The sequence below is a fragment of the Symphalangus syndactylus genome, chromosome 18 (assembly GCF_028878055.3).
Source record: "Symphalangus syndactylus isolate Jambi chromosome 18, NHGRI_mSymSyn1-v2.1_pri, whole genome shotgun sequence".
Taxonomy (NCBI): domain Eukaryota; kingdom Metazoa; phylum Chordata; class Mammalia; order Primates; family Hylobatidae; genus Symphalangus; species Symphalangus syndactylus.
Window position 1 is genome coordinate 25159411 of NC_072440.2, and position 24432 is coordinate 25183842.

The 24432-nt window shown below is 43.2% G+C and overlaps 1 protein-coding gene across 2 annotated transcripts in view; it reads right to left on the bottom strand.

The window, feature by feature from the left end:
- SV2C (synaptic vesicle glycoprotein 2C) overlaps positions 1-24432 on the bottom strand; it is a 282632-nt gene that overhangs the window by 33532 nt on the left and 224668 nt on the right. The gene's annotated exons all lie outside the window — the stretch shown is intronic.

Sequence of the window (24432 nt, forward strand, 5' to 3'; positions counted from 1 at the left end):
GAGAGGGTGATACAGAAAAATTGAGCAGTTTCTCATCTCTTTACAAGAGTGACTTGTTATTTTGTTTTGTAAATTCCCATAATTTCAGAAACATCTATGTTTAAATGGAAATTTAAATTTCATTCCAAAGTTAAAATGAATGGCAGGCTGAGCAGGGTGTCTTACACCTGTAATCCCAGCACTTTGGGAGGCTGAGGTTGGAGGATTTCTTGAACCTAGGAGTTTGAGACCAGCCTGGGCAACATAGCAAGACCCTGTCTCTATCAAATAAATAAAGAGAAAAAAACTGTTAAGTGCAACAATATATTTACTTAGATTTTTTACTCTTTATTTTCTTTAATTAATTTATTTTCATGCTTAGTGTTTTATTTTTTATTTATTTTGTATTTTACTTTCAGTTCCAAGATACATGTGCAGAATGTGCAGGTTTGTTACATAGGTATACGTGTGCCGTGGTGGTTTGCTGTACCTATTGACCCATCCTCTAAGTTCCCTCCCCTCACTCCCTACCCCCTAAACAGGCCCTGGTGTGTGTTGTTCCCCTCCCTGTGTCCATGTGTTCTCATTGTTCAACTCCCATTTATGAGTGAGAACAATTGGTGTTTGGTTTTCTGTTACTGTGTTAGTTTGCTGAGGATAATGGCTTCTAGCTTCATCCATGTCCCTGCAAAGGACATTATCTCATTCCTTTTTTATGGCTGCATGGTATTCCATGGTGTATATGTACCACATTTTCTTTATCCAGTCTATCATTGATAGGCATTTGGGTTGGTTCCAAGTCTTTGCTATTGTAAATAGTGCAGCAATAAATATTCATGTGCATGTGTCTTTATAGTAGAATGATTTATATTCCTTTGGGTACATACCCAGTAATGGGATTGCTGGGTCAGATGGTATTTCTGGTTCTAGATCCTTGAGGAATCTCTGTACTGTCTTCCACAATGGTTGAACTAATTTATGTTTGCACCGACAGTGTAAAAGTGTTCCTATTTCTCCACAGCCTCGCCAGCATCTATTGTTTCTTGACTTTTTAATAATAGCCATTCTGACTGGCATGAGATAGTATCTCATTGTAGTTTTGATTTTCATTTCTCTATGATCAGTGATGTTGAGCTTTTTTTCATATGTTTGTTGGCCATGTAAATGTCTTCTTGAGAAGTATCTGTTCATATCCTTTGCCCACTTTTTGATGAAGTTGTTTTTTTCTGGTAAATTTGTTTGCATTCCTTGTAAGTTCTGGATATTAGACCTTTGTCAGATGGGTAGATTACAAAAATTTTCTCCCATTCTGTAGGTTGCCTGTTCACTCTGGTGATAGTTTCTTTTGCTGTGCTAAAGATCTTTAGTTTAATTACATCCCATTTGTGAATTTTGGCTTTTGTTGAAATTGCTTTTGGTGTTTTCGTCATGAAGTCTTTGCCCATGCCTATGTCCTGAATGGTAGTGCCTAGGTTTTTTTCTAGGGTTTTTATGGTTTTGGGCTTTACATTTAAGTCTTTAGTCTATCTTGAGTTAATTTTGCATAAAGTGTAAGGAAGGGGTCCAGTTTCAGTTTTCTGAATATGGCTAGCCAGTTTTCACAGCACCTTTTTTTGAATAGGAGATCTTTTCCCCATCGCTTGTTTCTGTGAGGTTTGTTGAAGATCAGATGGTTGTAGATGTGTAGTGTTATTTCTGAGGTCTCTGTTCTGTTCCATTGGTCTATATGTCTGTTTTGGTACCAGTACCATGCTGTTTTGGTTACTGTAGCCTTGTAGTATAGTTTGAAGTCAGGTAACATGATGCCTCTAGCTTTGTTCTTTTTGCTTATGATTGTCTTGGCTATATGGGGTCTTCTTCGATTCCATATGAAATTTAAAGTAGCTTTTTCTAATTCTGTGAAGAATGTCAATGGTAGTTTGATGGGAATAGCATTGAATCTATAAATTACTTTGGGCAGTATGGCCACTTTCACAATATTGATTCTTCCTATCCATGAATATGGAATGTTTTTCCATTTGTTTATATCCTCTCTTATTTCCTTGGGCAGTGGTTTGTAGTTCTCCTTGAAGAGTTCCTTCACATCCCTTGTAAGTTGTAATTCCAGGTATTTTACTCTCTTTGTAGCAATCATGAATGGGAGTTCACTCATGATTTGGCTCTTGCTTGTCTATTGTTGGTGTAAAGGAATGCTTGTGATTTTTGCACGTTGATTTTGTATCCTGAGACTTTGCTGAAGTTGCTAATCAGCTTTCTATTTTCTTTTATTAATTAACATGCTAGGTCTTAAATAAGAAGAGCCCATGGAATTTTCTCAGAAAATTAGGGAGGGTGAGGTTAAATCCCTCATCTTTCAGATACTATGGAGGTGAAATACTCTGCTATCTTGCCAATTATTTTTGGTAGCAGGCAGGAACCGAATACTGAGCTGGGGAGCACACCAATGAGCCAATGTAACATTTGGGAAATCAAGTCCAAGAAAATATGACAGAAGAGAATCAGTTGTGGGCCTAGGAAGATCTTGTTCACTCTCTTTAAGATCTGCAGGTATATAAGTAAGACACATCCCACTTCTTAAGACATTTTTTAAAAAAGAAAAAAATTATTATCTTTAGTACACATGAACAAGTGATCTTCTAGGCAGAAAACTTAATTTTTTTTTTTTTTTTTTTTTTTTTTTTTGAGATAGGGTCTCACTCATATCACCCAGGCTGGAGTGCAGTGGTGGAATCTTGGCTCACTGCAGCCTCAATCTACTGGGCTCAAGTGATTCTTCCACCTCAGCCTCCTGAATAGTTGGGACTACAGGTGTGCACCACCATGCCCAGCTAATTATCGTAATTTTTTGTAGAGATGGGGTTTCATCATGTTGCCCAGGATGGTCTCAAACTCGTGGACTCAAGTGATCCTCCTGCCTTGGCCTCCCAAAGTTCTGGGATTATAGGTGTGAGCCACCATTCCCAGCTGAAACTTAATTTTGTTCATGAGCCTGCATATACCACTGACATCATGAGAGAGTATGAATTTCCTTCTGACTTTATGCCAGTTTACTCTTTTTTGGCTGTCACTGAGTTAAAGGCACATTGAATACAGGGCAATTTTTGGATACCTTGTTTGTTTGTTTTTTTCCCCTAAGAGGGAAATGCATCTTATAAGCTGCAAAATGCAGCACTTAGTACACATCTTCCTTTGTTTGATTTGTAAATTTGTAAGTGTGGGTTTTTCTTTGACAAGTCATAACTACTCATCACTACTTGTACTGTACCTAATGATAGTTTCCACAATGTGTGTACTCTTCATAACCGAGATATTTATTGTGGTTATTATCCAACCATCCTCCTTTCTGCACCATGGGAAAGGAATAAACACTCCTCCCTGTCTGTGAGTTAGTGCACAGCCAGTGATTTTGTGGGTTACATCACACCTAATAAAGGGCAGTAAGCACTGATTTTCTTTTTGGCTAAGACACCTAGAAAGTAGAGTATGCAGGCTCCTGAAGAGAGGCAAAGTTGCCAACTGTTTGGAATGTGGGAAGAGTGTGACCGAATCTCTGACTGAAAGAAACAAACTTCTTGAGAAGTGGGTGAGCTAACTTCATATTATTCCTCTTCTTTTTTTAAAGCAAGAGACTAGTAATGGCAGCAACCACTAAAACATAAGGAGATTTAATATACTGATAACTACTTTCAAATGAAATTGCTTGAGCATATATGTTGGGTACCAAAGAAGATTTAATTATGCTAGAATGACCCTGTCACCACCTCCCCCACCTCCATGGATATGCCATGAGGCTAAACTGTCTTTTTGCTGTTTTTTAGAAAAATGAATAGATGTTTTTGAGCAGCTTTAGGTTTACAACAAAAAAAGTGAACAAAAAGTAGAGTTCTCTTATACCCTCAGTTTCCACTATTAACTTCTTGCTTTGGTATGGTACATTTGTTACAACTGATGAGCCAATATTGATACGTTGTTATTAGCCAAAGTTCAATTACATTACATTGGTGTTGTACATTCTGTGGGTTTTGACACATGTATAATGACATGTATCCATCATTACAGTATCATGTAGAATAGCTTTACTGCCCTAAAAGTCCTATGCTCCATCTATTCATTCCTCTCTCCCCCCAACCCTGAACAATCACCAATCTTTTTACTGTTTCCATAGTTTTGCCTTTCCCGGGATGTCATAGAGTTGAAACCTCACAGTATATAGCTTTTTAAAAACTGACTTCTTTCACTTAAAAAAAAAAAAAAAAAAAAAAGGAAGACGAGGCTATTGCTATGTTGCCCAGGCTGGTGTTGAACTCCTGGGCTCAAGCAATCCTCCCACCTCAGCCTCCCAAAGTGCTGGGATTACAGGTATGAGCCACCGTGCCTGGCTTTTCACTTTGTTAAACTAACATTTTAGTTTCTAGAGTCTAGTGTCATAAATGACCAGATATATGTTGTAGTAGTAAGATAGGCTGGATTCTTCTGGGAAAAATGGCCTGTGTGTATGTTGCTGATAAGAAAAAGGAAACCATTTTTCTGTCATGAAGAAGTCTCTCAATGCTGAAACTGCAGAATAACCCAGATAGGATTTGCATCTAGGTTAAAATAACCATATTTTCCCAAGCGACGAACCTCTGGTATAACTCAGAATAGCGTATAAAATGTGGGCCGCTATCTCCTTGTATCACTGAAACTGTACTCGAGGAATGGATGACTTCCTGAGATTCCTGGGCAGACTAAAGGCAGATGCGTTAGGAGCATCTGGTATCTGAGGGTTTTGAAAAAGATGATCAAATCCTTACTTCTTTTTTTTTTTTTTTTTTTTTAAGACGGAGTCTTGCTCTGTCGCCCAGGCTGGAGTGCAGTGGCATGATTTTGGCTCACTGCAAGCTCCGCCTCCCGGGTTCATGCCATTCTCCTGCCTCTGCCTCCTGAGTAGCTGGGACTACAGGTGCTCGCCAGCACACCTGGCTAATTTTTTGTATTTTTAGTAGAGACGGGGTTTCACCGTGTTAGCCAGGATGGTCTCGATCTCCTGACCTCGTGATCCGCCTGCCTAGGCCTCCCAAAGTGCTGGGATTACAGGCGTGAGCCACCGCGCCCGGCAAAATCCTTACTTCTTAAGAATCTCCGTTTTCATTTCCCAAGCAAAGGCAGTTCTTTTTTTTTTTTTTTTTTTTTTTGAGACGGAGTCTCGCTCTTTCACCCAGGCTGGAATGCAGTGGCGCGATCTCAGCTCACTGCAGGCTCCGCCCCCCGGGGTTCACGCCATTCTCCTGCCTCAGCCTCCCGCGTAGCTGGGACTACAGGCGCCCGCCACCTCGCCCGGCTAATTTTTTTTTGTATTTTTAGTAGAGACGGGGTTTCACCGTGTTAGCCAGGATGGTCTCAATCTCCTGACCTCGTGATCCGCCCGCCTCGGCCTCCCAAAGTGCTGGGATTACAGGCGTGAGCCACCGCGCCCGGCCTAAGGCAGTTCTTTAGATGAAAATCTGGTGTGGATGCAAAGCACAGAGCCTCCGTAAATTAGTGTCGGCATTCAAGAAAACGTGACTACCATGTCCTTGGAAAAGTAAATTCTTCTTTCAAATATTTGCAGCTGAAGGGTGTAATTTTTCTTTTCTTTTTTTTTCTTTCTTTTTTTTTTTTTTGAGATGGAGTCTTGCTCTGTAGCCCAGGCTGGAGTGCGGTGGTGCGATCATGGCTAACTGCAGCCTCGTCTTCCTGGGCTCAGGTGATTTTCCCACCTCAGCCTCTTGGTAGCTGGGACTAAAAGCTTGCACTGCCACACCCGGGCAATTTTTTGTATTTTTTTGTAGAGACGCGGGTTTCACCATGTTGCCCAGGCTGTTCTCGAACCCCTGGGCCCAAGTAATCTGCCTGCTTCGGCCTCCCAAAGGGCTGGGATTACAGGCGTGAGCCACCACGTCCAGCTGGGCATGATTTTTCAATGCATCAGAGACAGCTATATTAGAAAAACCATTCACAAAGTGATTCTCCCTTGGGGCTATCTGTTTATAAAATAAATAGGCTTTTCGTTCATTTACTCTCTGTTCTTACTTAAAGGAAACGGTATTGCTTCTGCAGACACCCAAAGTATGAGTCACCTTGTGCTCATAAAGTCCTTTGAGGGTGGGGAGCCCAGAGCTTGCAGAACCCTGACTTGCCTGCCGACTTCTCAGCTGTAGAATGAGTTAATGCATTATTTTTCAGATCAAATATGTTTTCATGCTTTCTCTTAAACAACAAGCACTGAAGGGAAAGAATGAAATGATCTGGTGTCATTCTATTGCTCCACCCTTTGCTTCTCATCTCTTCAGCCAGAAGCCTTTGCTCTCAATTTGTACTCAATCTACTTATTTAAAATTTTAAAATGTAAATTATTTCCCCCAAAAGTACCCTGTGACTGCAGCTGCCTTGTTGCTCATTCCATTAAGGTGGCTCTCCTCCCTGCATCATAAACTTCCTTGGTCTGAGACACATGTGCTGGTATATGGAGCTGGTTTGCAGCAGCACTTAGACTCAGCTGATGGGGATGTGGCCACCTCTGCAGCTGGACGGTGGCTCCCTCTCTGGGGCCTTCACGATTTATTGGGTTCTAGTTTATTTATATTGTTTCAAGCTGTTTTTTTTTTCTTTGTTTCTTTTTGAGATGGAGTCTCACTCTATTGCCCAGGCTGGAGTGCAGTGGCACGATCTCGGCTCACTGCAACCTCTGCCTCCCAGGTTCAAATGATTCTCCTGCCTCAGCCTCCCAAGTAGCTGGGATTACAGGAGCACACCACCATGCCCGGCTAATTTTTGTGTTTTTAGTAGAGACGGGGTTTCACCATGTTGGCCAGGCTGGTCTTGAACTCCTGACCTCATGATCTGCCCGCCTTGGCCTCCCAAAGTGCTGGGATTACAGGCATGAGCCACTGTGTCTGATCCATTTTATGTTTTAATTAGTGGTGGGGAAAAGAAGACTACTGGCTCCATTCTGGATAAAATGAGGATAATTTTGTCCTCGCATCCAGCCTCTTTGTGGATTTTTCTGTCTTTAGTGCAGGGCCAGATGTGGGTTTTTTTTGTTTGTTTGTTTGTTTTTTTGAGACAGAGTCTCGCTCCGTCACCCAGACTGGAGTACAGTGGCGCAGTCTCGGCTCACTGCAAGCTCCACCTCCAGGGTTCACGCCATTCTCCTGCCTCAGCCTCCCGAGTAGCTGGGACTAGAGGCGCCTGCCACCGCGCCCAGCTAATTTTTTGTATTTTTAGTAGAGACGGGGTTTCACTGTGGTCTCGATCTCCTGACCTCGTGATCCGCCCGCCTCGGCCTCCCAAAGTGCTGGGATTACAAGCGTGAGCCACCGCACCCGGCCTGATGTGGTTTTTTTTTGAGGCTCCTAGGAAGAAGAAAAGGACACTGAAGAGTGGTGGCACTTAGGGCAGTGCCTGGCATATGGTAGGCGCCATGTGACTATTAGCCATTGTTTAAACACTGGCTGAATATCTACCCCACCAACTGATGACATTATTAGAAAAGAACAATTAAGTGCTACATTTTTGAGACAGGGCCTTGCTCTGTTGCCCAGGCTGGAGTGCAGTGGTGCAATCATAGCTCACTGCAGCCTCGACCTTCCAGGCCCAAGTGATCCTCCCTCCTGAGCCTCCCAAGTAGCTAGGACCGCAAATGTGTGCCAGCAAGCTCAACTAACTTTTTAATTTTTTGTAGAGATGGGGTACCCACTTTGTTTCCCAGGCTGGTTTTGAACCCCTGGGCTCAAGTGATTTTCCCACTTCGGCCTCCCAAAGTGTTGGGGTTACAGGCATGAGCCACACAGAACCTGGCCTGAGTGCCACATGTTAAAAAGGCCTGAAATGGTGTAGATCCAGACTTAACTCACAGAATTTACCTGTTAAAGGGTAAAAGTGTGTGTGTGGGGGGGTGGTTCTTTTTGTCTAGAATAAATTTTTGGAAATAAGCTTTTTCTGGACAACTCGGTTAAATAATTGGTAGAAGTTACAAGAGGGATACTCAAGACTCAGCATGGGGCATTTTGAAAAGTACAGGCAGTCCTTAAATCAGGAGGACATTGGGATCTAAAGATTCATCTGGAAGTTTGTTATTTGAAATACACAATTAATTTCATTTATCTTAGAGAAAAAATATTAAAAATGATGGCTAGGTCATCAGGTTAGCCTAAAAGAACTTTTGTAGCACTGAATCCATCTAAGCTATCACACTACAATGCTAAAAGTACAAGAAACCCTTAAATATTTGTCTAATATGCAGATTTGTCCTTAATACACTCCTAATTTACATATTCTATGCATTTTTTCATATTCATATAATCATTCATTAAATATCTGCTAAGTGTCAAACACTGCACTAAGCTCCAGAGACCCCAAAATTATAAGATGAAACCTCCATTTGCACTAAGATGGGTGAGACGAGATCATGGTAACATACATGCTAAGTGCAATGATGAAGATACCCACAAAGTATTATGCAGCCAGGAGGATAGAAAGTGACATTGAGCGGAGGGTAGTGGCAGTTGAAGGAAAGCTTCTCAGTGGGGCTGGACAAGACTCGGATTGTGCTGAAAGGAATAGTAGGAGCTTGCCAGGAGAAGGATGGCATGTGGATAGGGGTGTTCTCTGCCTCTCTCCGTACTCTCACATCTCCCTAACTTCCCTCATGGTACCCACTCAGGTTTGCCTTAGACACACCCCTAAAGGCTTCTTGAGGGCTAAATGGCTTACCTCCCTCCAGCCCCTAAATAAAGTTCCTACTCCCAAGCAGGTGTTTTCAACCTAGGATTAGGATAGCAATCTGACTGAACCAAAGTGCATGGACACGTATAACCATGCCCTCACCTAATGGTGCTTAAGCTTGGGTGCATCAGAATCACCTGGAGGAGCTTTCAAACCATAGTGATGTGTTCAATACTGATACCTAGGGCCACCTGCACAAGAGATTCTGAATTTATTGCTCTATTGGGGCCCAAGTATTAGTAATTTTTAGAAGCTCCATGTGACATGAAGGTGTATACAGGGTTGAGAATCCTGCTGTCTTCCCAGGGATGTCTGCATTCTTTGAATTGATGTGGGTTTCATACACAAAGGAAATTATAAAAGTAAAACATCCACTCCACCTTTCTGACAAACGGTTTTCATTTCTGAATTCCCTTTAGTGTACTTCCAATCATATAAATCACAGGAAATCAGAGGATTTAGACAATTTTGCTTTCTGCTTTTTTTAATTCATATTACTGTTTTCTCGTGTTGATGTTTTGTTTAAAATGAAATGATTTATTTAGCATGGAACCATTATTCTTGAAACTATGCCATTGGCTAATGGGAGCTTTCCAAATTTGGGGTAACAAATGATACTGCAATTAACACCTTCACATAAATGATCTGCTTCGTTTGTGTGTTTTCATTAAGGAATATCAAGCAACATAAAACATCCAAGGGAAAGTGTTTATGATGTGATGCAGGGGAAACTGAGGCCAGCAAAGTATGCCTTGCACACTGGAGAGGAGAGACAGAGGGATCCAACCCAAAGGCTTCCCATCCCTTTTTTTCTTCTCCCTTCCTGCTCTTATTAAACTCCCTTGTTTATTCTGCTTCTCACAGCACAGAGCTTAATTCATTTCACCAGAGGCAGCTTCTCACCTAACCTGAATTGTTTCCTTCGCTTCCAACTCTGACTCAGTTGCCTCAACTTGATTCCCTCCACGCTACACTTTCCGCTCCCCTCCAAGGGCTGGTTTATACCAATCTTGCACATCTCCTTCTCCAGAATTAGCCTTGTTTAGGTCCAGGTCACCTTTGAGGGAGGGAAGCCAGGTAGCCTTTGTAGTCACTTAGCACCACCTCTCCTCAGGACCGGAACAGATGCCTATGATACTTATTAAATGAAAGGCTGAGCTAACAAATTTCCTGAGATCTTCTAAATATGTTGGAAGTAGATTTTTGTAATAGACATTTCAATGGAAATTAGTTGGGTCATATTTGTTTTTTTGATGCCAGACTATCATATTGTTTTTTTTCAGAGAGAAAAAATGAATTTCATATTAAGTCAGAAAAGACTGAATTCAATTGTTTTCTAATCTTCAAAGAAAGATAAAAATCTGTCTTACCCTAGTATGTATTTTGTGTGTGTGTGTGTGTGTGTGTGTGTGCCTGGCTATGTTCCTTAATGAGGGCAAGATGGCACCCTGCACCCCTTCGAGCAGGGCCTTCCTTACACCCAAGTGGAGAAGGACTCACTTACAAGTTGTGAGCTGAGAGGAATCCCTGGATCCCAAGTAGCCCTTTATCTCCCTCCCATCTCCACCACCATAAGGGGCTTTTGACTGCTTATTCCTGTTGAAATCAAATATTCTGGGAAGGTAATAATGGGAGCCTTTATGTCTTGTTTATCTGATTAACCTAGCTAGGGAGTGAGGGCCTGGGCCAGGGTAAATAATGATAGAATGACTGAGCACCCCTTGGAGTTCATCTATGGTCAAGGTCATGAACATGGCTGTGCATCCCAACAGCCAAGTGAGCTGCTTAAAAATAGATTCCCACACCTACTGGGAGGAGAGGTAGATACGTCTGTGCTGGGAGCAGCACCACTGAGTCAGACATCTGGGTTTGAGGCTAAGTGATCCAGGACAAGTTACTTCCCCTCTCTGTGCTGCCTTTTCCTCACCTGAACATGGGGTAAGAATACCTACTCTTACAGGATTGGGACAACAATTAAGTAAGTTGAGATGATTTAAAATTTCCAGCATCATGCCCGACCCACCCCCCACGGCACAGATGAGGAAACCAAGGCTCAGAAGGGTGAAAGGCCTTTTCCAAATTATCCAGCTATTTTTCTGGCAGTGACTGCACCTGAATTCAGTGACTCCTAGATCAGTGCTTTCCTCCACTCTGTTGATGAAGTAGAGGGAGAGGGAGAGGTGGATCTCTAATAGGCAATGTTTTATGAGGAACGGGGAGCTGACAGCTGAAGGATCAGGAGGTCTCAGGCTGTGATGGAAAAAGTGGAAAGGGACCCAAAGGACAGCAGAGAGAGGACTGAAGGCCAGTGCTCCCTCCCTTACACTGGCTCAAATGCTCACTCTGGAGAGTCGGGAGGCTGGACCCCATACGGGGAGGAAAACGATCATCCAGAGCCAAATTAATTCTCAAAAGCATATTTCATTCATTCATTCATTCATTCATTCATTCATTCATTCATTCACCTAGAGTTATGGCAGTAAATAAGGAAGACAATGTCCTGCCCTCAAAGAGCTAACATTCTAGTGAGCTAAACAAGTAAACATGCAACCTAACATCCTCTCATCATAAGGCCTGGGTGATAATTTCCTTTAAGTACTTCAGTATAAACAATATGATAGATAAATTGTCTCTAATGCATACCCATATAATTTAAAGCACATGAATCAAGAATCGACAGGCCAGAGACGGTTACTTAGTGCTTTAAAGACCATTTTAGAAATCTGCATGAGAAGGTTTGTTAATGACCATGGAGACGATTTTTTCACTGGTGATGTGAGTGCTGTTCTGTATAAGCAATGATTGGAAAGAATGTTCTGCCCTTAGCCTAATGAACATACAAGCGTCCTCCAAGCCCCGCAGCCTCAAGTTGGTGAAATGGTACTCCTGGTCTAGACTCCAGATTCTAGAGGCCCCTTATCCTGCACCCCACAATTAAAGGGGCATTCCCTTGTTTGGCTGGCCCACAAGTCTGGTGGCCCTGCTGTCAGCATATCAAGCACATGGCCCTTTCACGCAAGGGCTTGCTCAGTGCCCAAGGACAGCGAGATGGACTTCCTTGGAGCTCAAAAACAGACTTTATGACTGTTTTTGTGCCGGTACATTTGACAGGATTTGCTTCCATTGTAATATATTGCCTGATGGCAAGGTTGTGGGAGCAGGAAGCCTATATTCCCCACCCCCTCACCCTCTACTTCTAACTACCAGAGACAAAAAGAATCTGACGTTTGCTGGATAGCCAAAGCATAAACATACATAATAAAATGATAAGGCGTATAAAGAAAAATCAAGCAGAGCAAAGGGCCAGGGATGGAGCGGATTACATAGGTTGCGTAGTTGAGATATCTGAAAGATTCCTCTGTACCAAAATCTTCACAAATAAGTGAGATATTTATCTTTATATTAGATGTAGAATGTATTCAAGAAAGAATGAATGAAATTGCCATTACAGAATACCAGATGATGACAGTGAAGAGAATTCTAGAGCTAGAAAGACCCCGAGATACTATTTATTTCACTCTCCTCATTTAAATCTCAAACAATCCAGGCCCAGTTAGGCTGAGTGGTGTCCCTGAGGTCACACAGCTGGTCAGTAAGAGATCCAAGATGACAGACCTTCGGGACTGAAGAATGGGGAGGAAACAAGAGAACTCTGTCAAAACAAGGACAGTCCTAAGGGAAGGGCTTGGGTTGCTTAATTCTGGGAAAATATTTTGATTTTAGCTCATCAAGGAAGAGACCAATCCCACTGCACTGGGTGACGGCAGCAGCTGCCCAGGACTCTCAGGGATTGGCAGATGTGAACAATCAGATCCTCAAATCCTTTCTGAGGTCATGTCTGAAACTGTGCGTGCATAAGGGGGAATAAGGCGGAAAGAAAAGAGAAGAAGGTAGGCAGAGAAAGGCAGGAACATGCGGCCAAAGGACACCATGAGACAGGCTTGCCTGGCTCTGGGAGTCTGTGCAGAGTTGCAGGACGGCCCTGAGAGCATGGGCTGCATCTTTTTTTTTTTTTTTTTTTTTTTTTTTGAGACGGAGTCTCGCTCTGTCGCCCAGGCTGGAGTGCAGTGGCGCAATCTGGGCTCACTGCACTCCGCCTCCCGGGTTCACGCCATTCTCCTGCCTCAGCCTCTCCGAGTAGCTGGGACTACAGGCGCCCGCCACCACGCCCGGCTAATTTTTTTGTATTTTTAGGAGAGACGGGGTTTCACCGTGGTCTCGATCTCCTGACCTCGTGATCCACCCGCCTCGGCCTCCCAAAGTGCTGGGATTACAAGCGTGAGCCACCGCGCCCGGCTTTTTTTTTTTTTTTTTTTGAGACGGAGTCTTGCTCTGTCGCCCAGGCTGAAGTGCAGTGGCGCAATCTCGGCTCACTGCAAGCTCCGCCTCCCGGGGTCACGCCATTCTCCTGCCTCAGCCTCTCCGAGTAGCTGGGACTACAGGCGCCCGCCACCACACCCGGCTAATTTTTTGTATTTTTAGTAGAGACGGGGTTTCACCGTGGTCTCAATCTCCTGACCTCGTGATCCGCCCGCCTCGGCCTCCCAAAGTGCTGGGATTACAAGCGTGAGCCACCGCGTCCGGCCTCATGGGCTGCATCTTACAAGGTGTGTGCTCCTGGCCCCGAGCGCCACGGAGGAGGGTTAAAGATGGCCCCTAACGGCTGGGCATGCTGGCTCATGTCTGTAATCCTGGCACTTTGGGAGGCCGAGGCAGGCAGATCACTTGAGGTCAGGAGTTCGAGACCAGCCCGGCCAACATGGTGAAACCCCGTCTGTACTAAAAATACAAAAATTAGCTGGGTGTGGTGGCAGGCACCTGTAATCCCAGTTACTCAGGAGGCTGAGGCATGAGAATCGCTTGAATCTGGGAAGCAGAGGTTGCAGTGAGTGGAGATTGTGTCACTGCACTCCAGCCTGGGTGACAGAGTGAGACCCTGTCTCAAAAAAAAAAAAAAAAAAAAAATGGCCCCTGAGCCATAAGCACACAGGAAATGTGAGCAGGGGACTTGGCCACAGCCACATTGTGGCAGCAGAAAGTCAACACCTGGATGCAGAAAAACATAAAGGCCAAAACCTAGAACTGGAATGAGCTGGAACAAGGCCTACACCGCAAGAGCTACATTTATGACTTTTGAGAGGTTTACAACTTTCGCAAAGGAGGGAGAGAAAAATAGGGACCATGATGGATGGAAAAAATCCATTTCAACCTGTCATTACATATACTTTTCTTTTGAAGATTTCAAGAGATGAGGGAAAATTGACTTATTTTTCCCAGTTAGGGTATTGAGGGAAGCTGACCAGCACAGACTAAACCCAAAAAATGAAATGCATCTTCTGCTGGTGTTCTCAGTTCTACCGCAAAGAGGGTTGAAAGTAATTTTGCTGGTGGCAGGGACTGGGGATGGAGAAATGAGGGAAAAGGAAGCTCCCCCACACCAATATGTTAGATGGTTGGGGCTCCTTTCAGATTTACAGCAAGCTGGAAAATCTGTTCTATGTCTGGCTCATGTCACATTCATATTTCATGTCTATTAGAAGAATCTCACAGCACATCAATTGTCTATGATCTACATTACATATAATAGGCTCTCTGCTTATCTTTGACACAGGTGACGGGCTGATGTAGAAACTGTCAAAAGACTATACAATGACTTGTATATTCAATAATGGCTCAAACTTCAAAGGTCTATCATTTTGCCCTGCTCTTCATTTCTTTCCTCATAATGCTTCTCAAAGCAATCTTGTCTTTCCAGCCTCACAATCAAGGACAAATTCCTGAATGCAACATTTGCTTTTCCGTCTTCCCACTTCACCTCACTCATCCCTGCAGAAGTACAAGTATTCCTCGCTTCTTCAAGTCCACGCCTAAGAATTAAGAGCCTTTGGGAGAAGGGTACTACATGGACCACTGCATCTCAATCATTGTGACAGACGTACCACAGCACTGGGAAGTTGGCCTTGGCAAGAATCTCAAGCTATTACTACAGAGTTGGGAAGGAGGTTTAGGATCAAGATAGAGGTGATTGGCCAAGGTGAGTGCCTGAGCAGAGAGGTGCCTTCAACTTCCACTGCAGACAGTTCTGACATCTTGCCTCTACCTGAGGCAAGTTCTAGCCCTGGGCAAGTCAGTCCAATGAATGTTATTGAGAACCAGCTGCAAACTATTACTGCCCTACTGACCTAAGCACAGAGGTTATAGGGAAGTCTAACTTGCAAAGCCTTCTCTCAATGTCACACACCATTTTTGAAGATCAAGACATCTCCTTAATACTTTGACCACTTGCTTCCAGGCTAGTTTTTTTGTATTCCACTCTGCCAGCCTGAGTTTCTAGCTCACTGAACTCTTGTCTCCTGGCCTGGTATCCTAACTCTGGTGTCTGTTATTTCTTAGTCCAGATCTGTGTTACCTCTGGATTTTCTTACGTTGATGGATTTAGCCCCAGACTCCAACTCTTGCCTCTCAGACATGTTATTTCTATGGAGGCTTTTGTTTGCTGTTTCCTTTGACTTGAACTATTCCAGGTCTCTCTCTTAGACATATTATCAGAATCTAACCACTTTCTCACCACCTCCATTGGCACCATTACCTCTTGCCACATTTCTTGCTGTAGCCTTCATAAGTCAGTTCATGTCACTCATCTGCCCCCAAACTCCACATTGGATTTCATTTTACTCAGCAAGAAGACCAAAGCCCTTTTAGTGTCCACTCTGACCCCATGGCTTCTTACCCTCTACCTTGGTCATTCTGCTCCAGCCAGACAAGTTTTGCCTCTCTTCCAGCTGGTCTCTCACACTCCCATCTCAGGACCTTTGCATCTGCTGTTGCCTCTGCTGTGAATGCACCCTCTCCAGATGTCTGCCTGGGTCTTTGCTCAAATGTCAGCTTTACAGTCACATCCCCCTAGACCATTCTATTTACAGTTGTAACTCTCCTTACCCCAGCATTCTCCATGCTCCATGTAGCTTTATTTTTCTCTACAGCACTTAGCACCATCCAATATACTACATCTCCTGTACTTATCTGTTTGTTGGACTGTCTTCCCCAAACTATTATAGAATATAAGCTCTATCAAGGCAAAGCTTTCTGTCTGTTTTGTTCACTGCTGTCTCCCAATGACTAGAATAGTTCCTGGCACAGGATATGCATTCCATAATCGTTTTTTTTTTTTTTTTTTGAATGAAATAGTGAATGACCTCTCTATCCCCAGCCCAGGTATCTTTCTGGCATCCAAACAAAAATATTCAAATGCCAATCAGACAGCCCCAGGTTGACGTAAAAACTCAACATGTCCAAAATGGAACTTATTACCTTCTTGATCACAGCCCAGACTCACTGTCCCTCCTGTGTCCCAGCCTCAGAATGCCATTGTGCTCCTGCAGGTGGTTTTTAAAATTAAAAAACATAAACAAGCCGGGCGCGGTGGCTCACGCTTGTAATCCCAGCACTTTGGGAGGCCGAGGCGGGCGGATCACGAGGTCAGGAGATCGAGACCATCCTGGCTAACACGGTGAAACCCCGTCTCTACTAAAAATACAAAAAATTAGCCAGGCGTGGTGGTGGGCGCCTGTAGTCCCAGCTACTCAGAGAGACTGAGACAGGAGAATGGCGTGAACCTGGGAGGCGGAGCTTGCAGTGAGCTGAGATTGCGCCACTGCACTCCAGCCTGGGTGACAGGGCGAGACTCCATCTCCAAAAAAAAAAAAACAAACATAAACAAAACCTGCCATCTCCATTCACTCAACTGCACACGCAGAAACTGGAATCATCTTTGACAACCTCTTTTCTTCCCCCTAACATCTAATCAAGGACCGAGCTTTGTTGAATGTATCCCTAAATATCTGTGAACATGTTGAGTGTTGACTTTTCCCCTTTCCAACCCATATTTTTCTTTCTTTCTTTCTTTTTTTTTTTTTTTTTGAGATGGAGTTTCGCTCTGTTGCCCAGGCTGGAGTACAGCGGTGCGATCTCGGCTCACTGCAAGCTCCGCCTCCCGGGTTCACGCCATTCTCCTGCCTCAGCCTCCCGAGTGGCTGGGACTATAGGCGCCAGCCACCATGCCCGGCTAATTTTTTGTATTTTTAGTAGAGACGGAGTTTCACCGTGTTAGCCAGGATGGTCTCGATCTCCGGACCTCGTGATCCGCCTGCCTTGGCCTCCCAAAGTGCTGGGATTACAGACGTGAGCCACCGTGCCCGGCCTCCAACCTACATCTTAAGTGTCTTAACCAGCCTCCCTGCCTTCTTTCTGGCCATTAGAGGGAGCTCTCTAAAGGCCAAGAATGATCTTGTCATTCTCTGTAAGACAGTTCAAAGTCTCCCTGTCCCCACACAATAAGGCAATATGAAAGAGTCTTCATGACTTGTTCTTTGAGTAACTCCTTTACTTCCAGAGCTTGTTAGCTAATATTTGCTCTAGCTGAAATGTTCTTTCCATCTTTTTGACTGGCTATCACCTACCAGGTCCCAATTAAATGGTACTTCTTTCAAGAAACCTTCTCTGATGCTCTGAGCATCATGCACTTTCCACATAACCCTGACCACTATATTACAACTGAAGTTTACTTGTGCTTATGAGAATAAAGACCACAACTGATTTACTCATGGTTGTATCATAGGTGCTCAAAAAAATAGTTGTTGAGTAAATAAACAAACAGTATTAAAATTCACACTGAGATGGAATAGATATACTTTTCTTATTCTTCTTGATAAGTACAACAAAATATCCTGGACATTATATATAAAACAAACAGAACAAGACTGAAAGAGGAAAAAGGAGAACTGCTAGGGAGCTTGCGGATGGGGAGTTCCCTGCATTTGCCTTCTGCTCCATAGATCTCAGACTTGGAATTGAACAAGTTGCCAACCCGGAAATGCCAATAGGCACAGACAAAGAAAAGCCCCAACCAAAGCCTGCTCTCTCTAGCCCAAGAACCAGGAAAAGGGCAGTCTAGCAAGATAGAAAACTTTTAGATAATAACCTCTCTCCTCAGACCAAACACCAGGAGAAAATTGTAGCTCAACTGCCAGCTACATCAGCAAAGGTCTGGTGGTAGCCTAGACTTCCACACTTGTGAAACTAACAAGACCTGTCAACACTACCACTGGGATGGCATCAGAGAAGGGTAAGTAAGGAGCTGGGACTTTCATCCTTGCTGGGTGGTAATGAGCTCCTCCTTCCCTTCCTCCCATGGTATCCACGATCAAGAAGGGAGTGTGGACTCCCAGCAGTAATGAGAACGCCCACTCTTGGGTGTCACTGGAGCTTAAGTGGAGTACCTGGACTTCTACGTCCACCTGGTAATAATAAGGCAATGCCTCCCCTTCTCTTGCCAGAGAGGAGTCAGAGAAAGCCAACTCAAGCAAAAGGCTTAAGTAAGATCCAAATTCTCATAACATAATATGAAAATGACTGCTTCCAATCAGAAACTGCTTGTCATAAAAATAAACAGGAAGATTTCAAACAGAATGAAAAAAGACAATCAATAGATGGCAACACTGATATGACAGAGATGTTAGAATTATCTGATGAATATTTTAAGGCAGCCATAATAAGGCTTCAATGAGCAACTATGAACACACTTGAAACACATGAAACTTAGAAAGCATCATGGAAAAAATAGAAAAAATAGAAAGCCCTAGCAAAGAAGTAGAAGAAATAAAGAAGAACCAAATGAAAATTTTAGAACTGAAAAATATGATAACCAAAATAAAAAGCTTAGTGGTTGGGCTCAACAGCAGAAAGGAGGCGACAGAGGAAAGAACCAGTGAACTGGAAGACAGAACAATTGAAACTATCTAAAGTGAAGAACAGAGAAAACAAACTAAATCAGGGACCTGTGGAAGTATAACAAAAGATCTAATATTTATGTTGCTGGAGTTCAGGCAGAAGAGAAAAAGGGCAGTGCTGAGAAAGTATTCAAATAGTTAAAGTTTATGGGAGGCCATTGTTTTGGGCTAGTCTCCTGCACTAGGCCACAGCGGACCAGTCCTAAGCAGAATGGAGTCACTCATGCTAAGTGCCACCTAATCAAATTGAACTTTGAAAAGAGCCAGTTTTCCAAAAAACAGGTGATTCTGGCCAACCCGAATGAGCATCATAAGGAAGTCCCCTCTGTTTTAGTCCTTTACAGAAAGGGACTTTGAAAGGACTATCTGCTTTTTGTTCTCTGTATCTGCTCTCTTTAGACCTTTTCTGCCCATGAAGCCAACTTTCTCTGCTCAGCTCATTACAGCACTCATCCCATTTTAGAGAGTGAGGTGTTGCCTGCTTCTAGAATAGCAGATAAAAGTCAGCTAGATCTTTACACTAAATTTGTTGTAATTTTGTCTTTTGACAAAATAAATAATGGCTGAAAAACCTCATAAATTTGGCAAAAGCTGTAAACCTACCGATTCAAGAAGCTGAGAAAACCCCAGACATAGTAAACCCAAAGGAATCCATGCCAGGCAAAGAAAAAACCTGAAGAGCAACCAGAGGAATCAATAGTTTATTCCTATTGGGAAAAAACACTTAAGACTATAGATCATCCCCCTCTACAAATGTGGTACCTGTTTTTAGAATTCCCACAACAGACTCAGCAGTAACCCCTCACTTGCCCCAGAGAACACTGGATCTTATCTATCTTTTAAATATTGGCTTCTCTGAATAATAGGAGAAAGCTAAGTGTCATAATTGCTTTAATTTGTAATTAATTTTTACTATTAGTGAAGCTGAGCATTTTTATATGCTAAGTGTTTGTTGACATTTCTTTATGAATTTCTAATTTATATATTCAGGTTATTAATTCATTTCTGTTTCAACCCCCTCCTGCCCTCAATTTATCATTTATATGTGCCTATGGTATTTTTTGCTGTATAGAATTCACATTTTGTTTTACACACAGAATTCTTTTAACCTTCTCCCTGGTGGTTTCTGGTTTTGAGGTCATGCTTATAACTAGCAGCTAAGGTTTTAGGGAATGTAGATTTGTTTTTGATTTGCTGTCCAGGGGTACAGTTTCTCACCTTTTGCATAGCTAAATCTGCTGAATAATAAATTGCACTTTAATAATAATCTCCAGCCTTAAACATATGGTATAAGTAAAGAATAAATATTTGGTCTTCATCCCCAGTTCCTAGCATAGAGCTCCTAAAACCCTTGGATAAGAGTATCTTTTGGAGCCTGGCACAAGGGGTCCTACCTATAATACCAGCTACTTCAGAGGCCGAGGCAGAAGAATTGCTTGAGGCCAGGAGTTTGAGACCAGCCTGGTCAACACAGTGAGACCCCATGTCTTAAAATAAAAAAATTAAAAAAAATTAGCCTGGCATGGTGATGTACATCTGTAGTTCCAGCTACTTTGGAAGCTGATGGGGGAGGATCACTTGAGCCCAGGAGTCTGAGGCTGTAGTGAGCTATGATTGAATCACTGCATTCCAGCTCTGGTTACAGACTGTAGCTCTGGGCAACAGAGGGAGGCCCCATCCTTCCCCCTACTCCACCAAAAGAGTGGCTTTTGTAGGCTAATGAGATGACTCTTGGCTGAGAGGATCCTAGATAGCTTCTGGATTGGGCTGGTCTCCAGAAAAACCAACCATATGTCCAGAGGGTTGGAATGTTTAGTCCCCTCCCACCTCTTTTTGTGTCCCTTAAATCATCATGTCCCAGTCACTGTGCAAGTGTGCTCTAATCTGGGGAAAAAGCTAGAATGTCACCATGCATCTGTTTAAGACTGCAATTGTTATGCTCATTTTTGATACTGAGGTTTTGAAGAAAGGAGGATGTTGATGGCATTTACAGAAGGGAAAAATGGTTGTTTCATTTTTTTTGGCACAGAGAAGTGCTATTCAATAAGTACATCTAGGTTTAATTCCAAAATTTCCTGCCTCTTTATCAAATGATCTAGGTAGGATAACTTATAAAAGACACAAAATTAATAAAATGGGCATAAGAGGGGGCAAATCAAGATGAGGAAGAGTGAAACAAGTATCTGGACTATGCAGATTTAGCAGAGGCACAGGCTCTCTGTTTCCTGATTGCACAACAGAGAAGGAAATGTGAAGAATTACACAATTTTTTTTATCATATGAAGTGAGGACACATAACAGCTTCTCAAAGCGTGGGTGGAGGAATACAAAATGATTCCTAGAACCCACCCCTGAGATGTTCAGTCTTCATGGTAGACTCTGAGTAGAAGAAGATGTGCCCTATAATGAACAATGTCCTCATTAGTGTTTTCATAGTAAATGCAAATGTAATCCTAATAGAGATTGGATGTGTGCCCCACCCAAATCTCATGTTGGAATGCAATCCCCAATGTCAGAGATGGGGCCTGGTGGGAGATGATTGAATTATGGGGACAGATTTCTCATGAATGGTTTAGCACTATGCCCTTGGTACTGTCCTCGCAATGGTGAGTGAGTTCCTGTGAGATACGGTTTTTTTGATAGTGGGTGGCACCTCCCCTCGAGCTCTCTTGCTCCTGCTCTCTACATGTGATGTGCCTGCTCCCCCTTTACCCTCTGCCGTGATTGGAAGCTTCCTGAGGCCTCCCGAGAAGCAGATGTCACTATGCTTCCTATGCTTCCTGTATAGTCTGCAGAACCATAAGCCAGTTAAACCTCTTTTCTTATAAATTACCCAGTCTCAGGTATTTCTATATAGGAATGCAAGAACAAACCAATACAAATCCCTATTAAAATCAAAGGTATAATATTAGAGGTATAAGTCTGTAATGTGGTTGATAAATGTGGCTTGCAAGTGTTATAACTCTCATAGCACTTAGAATATACCTTAAATTATGTTGCCCAAAGATCATTTTGACTGGGATTTTGGCAGGAGTTGGCCGTTCAATGGCTCAAGAGGAGCCTGGACTCATTGTTCCATTCTGATCATTAAGGACAGATTCTAGAAACTGGGCAGGAAGTTGGCAGTGCTAATGTTCTATGATGAAAATTCCAGTCTGCTATGGTTTGAATGTTTGCACACCTCCAAAATTCAAGTTGAAACTTAATTCCCCAGTGCAACAGTATTAAGACAGGGGGGCCTTTAGGAGGTGATTAGGTCATGAGGGCTTCTCCCTGGTGAATGGGATTAAGGCCCTTATAAAAGAGGCTTCACACAGTGTTTGGCCCTTCCTGCCCTTCTGCCTTCCACCATGTTAGGACAGTGTTCATCCCCTCTGAAGGACTCAGCAACATCTGGAAGCAGAGAGTAGCTCTCACCCAAGACACCAAACCTGACTTGATCTTGAACTTGCCAGCCTCCAGAACTGTGAGAAAATGAATTTCTCTTCTTTATAAATTACTTAGTCTCAGGTACTTTGTTAGCGCAACACAAGAGAATGAAGTAAAGCACAGCCTCTAGCCAGAATTTTTGTGTTCTATTCGTGTATTCTTGTATTCTATCCTGCTTCCATGGGGAGATGAGGCTATAGAGTATCGCAACTGGTTGGGATTTTCCTCTAATAGCTGAGTTAGAGATCAGTGGAGACCTCCTAATGCAACCCAGAGAAACATGGAAAAGGTGGAAGAGGTTTTAGCCTGAAACATTTTCAGATACCCGCTAATTAGCTCATACTAGCGAATTTACCATGGCCGTGGTCACGCTGCTCTGGAGCACAAGTCATCTTCTAGATCACCAAAGGAAACGACTTCCTGTGATTATCTGATGACATCTACTTAAGTGCTGGAGAGCGTCTACCAGCAACAGCGTGACTGCGGTGAGAATGCACCTGGCAGACCTTCGTGTTACCGTGCTGGTGTGCACAGAGGTGTTTTCCCACATGCTGCTCCCAGATAATGACTGGAAATGACAGGACTATTACTGCAGGCTGCTTCCTGGGTCACACAGGACTCCTCTGAGGCTGATGTTGTCATGACCCGTGGGTCTCCAACAGCCTTGCCCAAACCTTCCTTAGATTACTGGATAGTCTGGGAGATTCCACCCAAATGCTCCTTCCTCCCTCCTTCACTCAGGCTTAGAGTTGCATGCAGCTCTGCCACACTTCACTCCCTCTCCATCTTCTCTCGCACAGTCATTTCCTCTAATAACATTTTTGCATGTTTAATCCCATCCTGACATCTGTTTCATGGAGGACCTGAATTAATACAAAAAAGCAACATTTGTTTTTATTTCAATTGATATTTAACCTTTCTGACAACAGAAACACGGTAGGTCTGTGCTTCTCACAGGAAGGACCTGACCAATTTCAATTTATGAGGGTTTTTTTTTTAAGCCAGATTTTTGTCCTAGGTGAATACTCATCCTTCTGTTCCTTATGGCAGAGGAATAAGCAGCTGATTCTCCTAAAACAGTATCACACTCTTACAGTATACAAGAAAAAGGAAGGAGGCTATGACCTAGCCTTGCTTTAACATTGAGGGGGTTATTTTATTTTATTATTTATTTTTTGAGAAATGTTCTCTCTGCTGCTCAGGCTGGAGTGCAGTGGCACAATCATGGCTCACTGCAGCCTCTACCTCCTGGGCTCAAGCAATTGAGGAGTTCATTTTAAACATGTAGTGTAATCCACATCTAACCTCTGTTTGCAGAATGAGAGGTTCATGAAAGAAAGCTCAATGAAGCTGCAGAGTCTTAATCTTGCTTTTGGCAGCATCAGCCCTGGCATCCACCTCAGTACCTCGTTCACAAAGGCAGAGAATTAACATTTGTTGAATGAATGAAGGAGATGCCATACAAAGATTGTATGGTTCCTTTCAGACCCTAAATATTTAATAAGTGGGTCACTGAGGGTCTGAACTAGAATATTTGATAAGCAGACGTCCAGGGCTGAGTATTAGATGTTCTGCAGGGAGATGGATGGAGGGGTGCCTACAGGGTTCTGCAAGCTCAGTAATAGATGTTGTTGAAGAAGAAATATAAGTTAGAGTCAGGACAGCACACACAGAGAATGCGCCTCTTTGGGGTCAATAAAAAAAGGGAATGAGCCCAGAGGAAGCACTCAAGATCAGTTGCAAATTGATATCCCAAATGTTTTGGCATAGTTCTAGGAAAAAACTCTCCTACATTTCAAAGTCCAGATAATACTGACTCCACCCTCTGGCACAGAGGACTTCTATGGCAACATAGCACAGGAGTGGTATATGAAGGCAAAGGCCATTTGTCTTAGCTCATGTCAAACGGTAAAGCAGAGCTTCTTTTATTTTAATTTAGCTATTCAAGCTGCTGAAGCTATACCCAAAAGCCCTAGCCCTTTCTCTGATATGAGTCTCTGTGTTTCCATATTGGGAGCATTATTTTATTTATTTATTTATTTTTTGAGACAGAGTCTCGCTCTTGTTGTCCAGGCTGGAGTGCAATGGCACGATCTTGGCTAACTGCAACCTCCGCCTCCCAGGTTCAAGCCATTCTCGTGCCTTAGCCTCCCAAGTAGCTGGGATTACAGGCACCCGCCGCCATGCCTGGCTGTTTTTTTTGTATTTTTAGTAGAGACAGGGTTTCACCATGTTGGCCAGGCTGGTCTTGAACTCCTAACCTCAGGTGATCTGCCCGCCTCGGCCTCCCAAAGTGCTGGGATTACAGGCATGTGCCACTACGCCCAGCACAATTGTTTTTTATAACTAGAAATGTGTTTGGCTTTCCTCCAACAAACCAGGAAGGTCAAGAGATATGTTCTAGAGACCTCTTTGTGGTTGCTTAATGCAGAGCTCATGCAGACACATCTGCAAACCTAAGGAAACGACCCTCTAAGGACTGGTTAGCCCC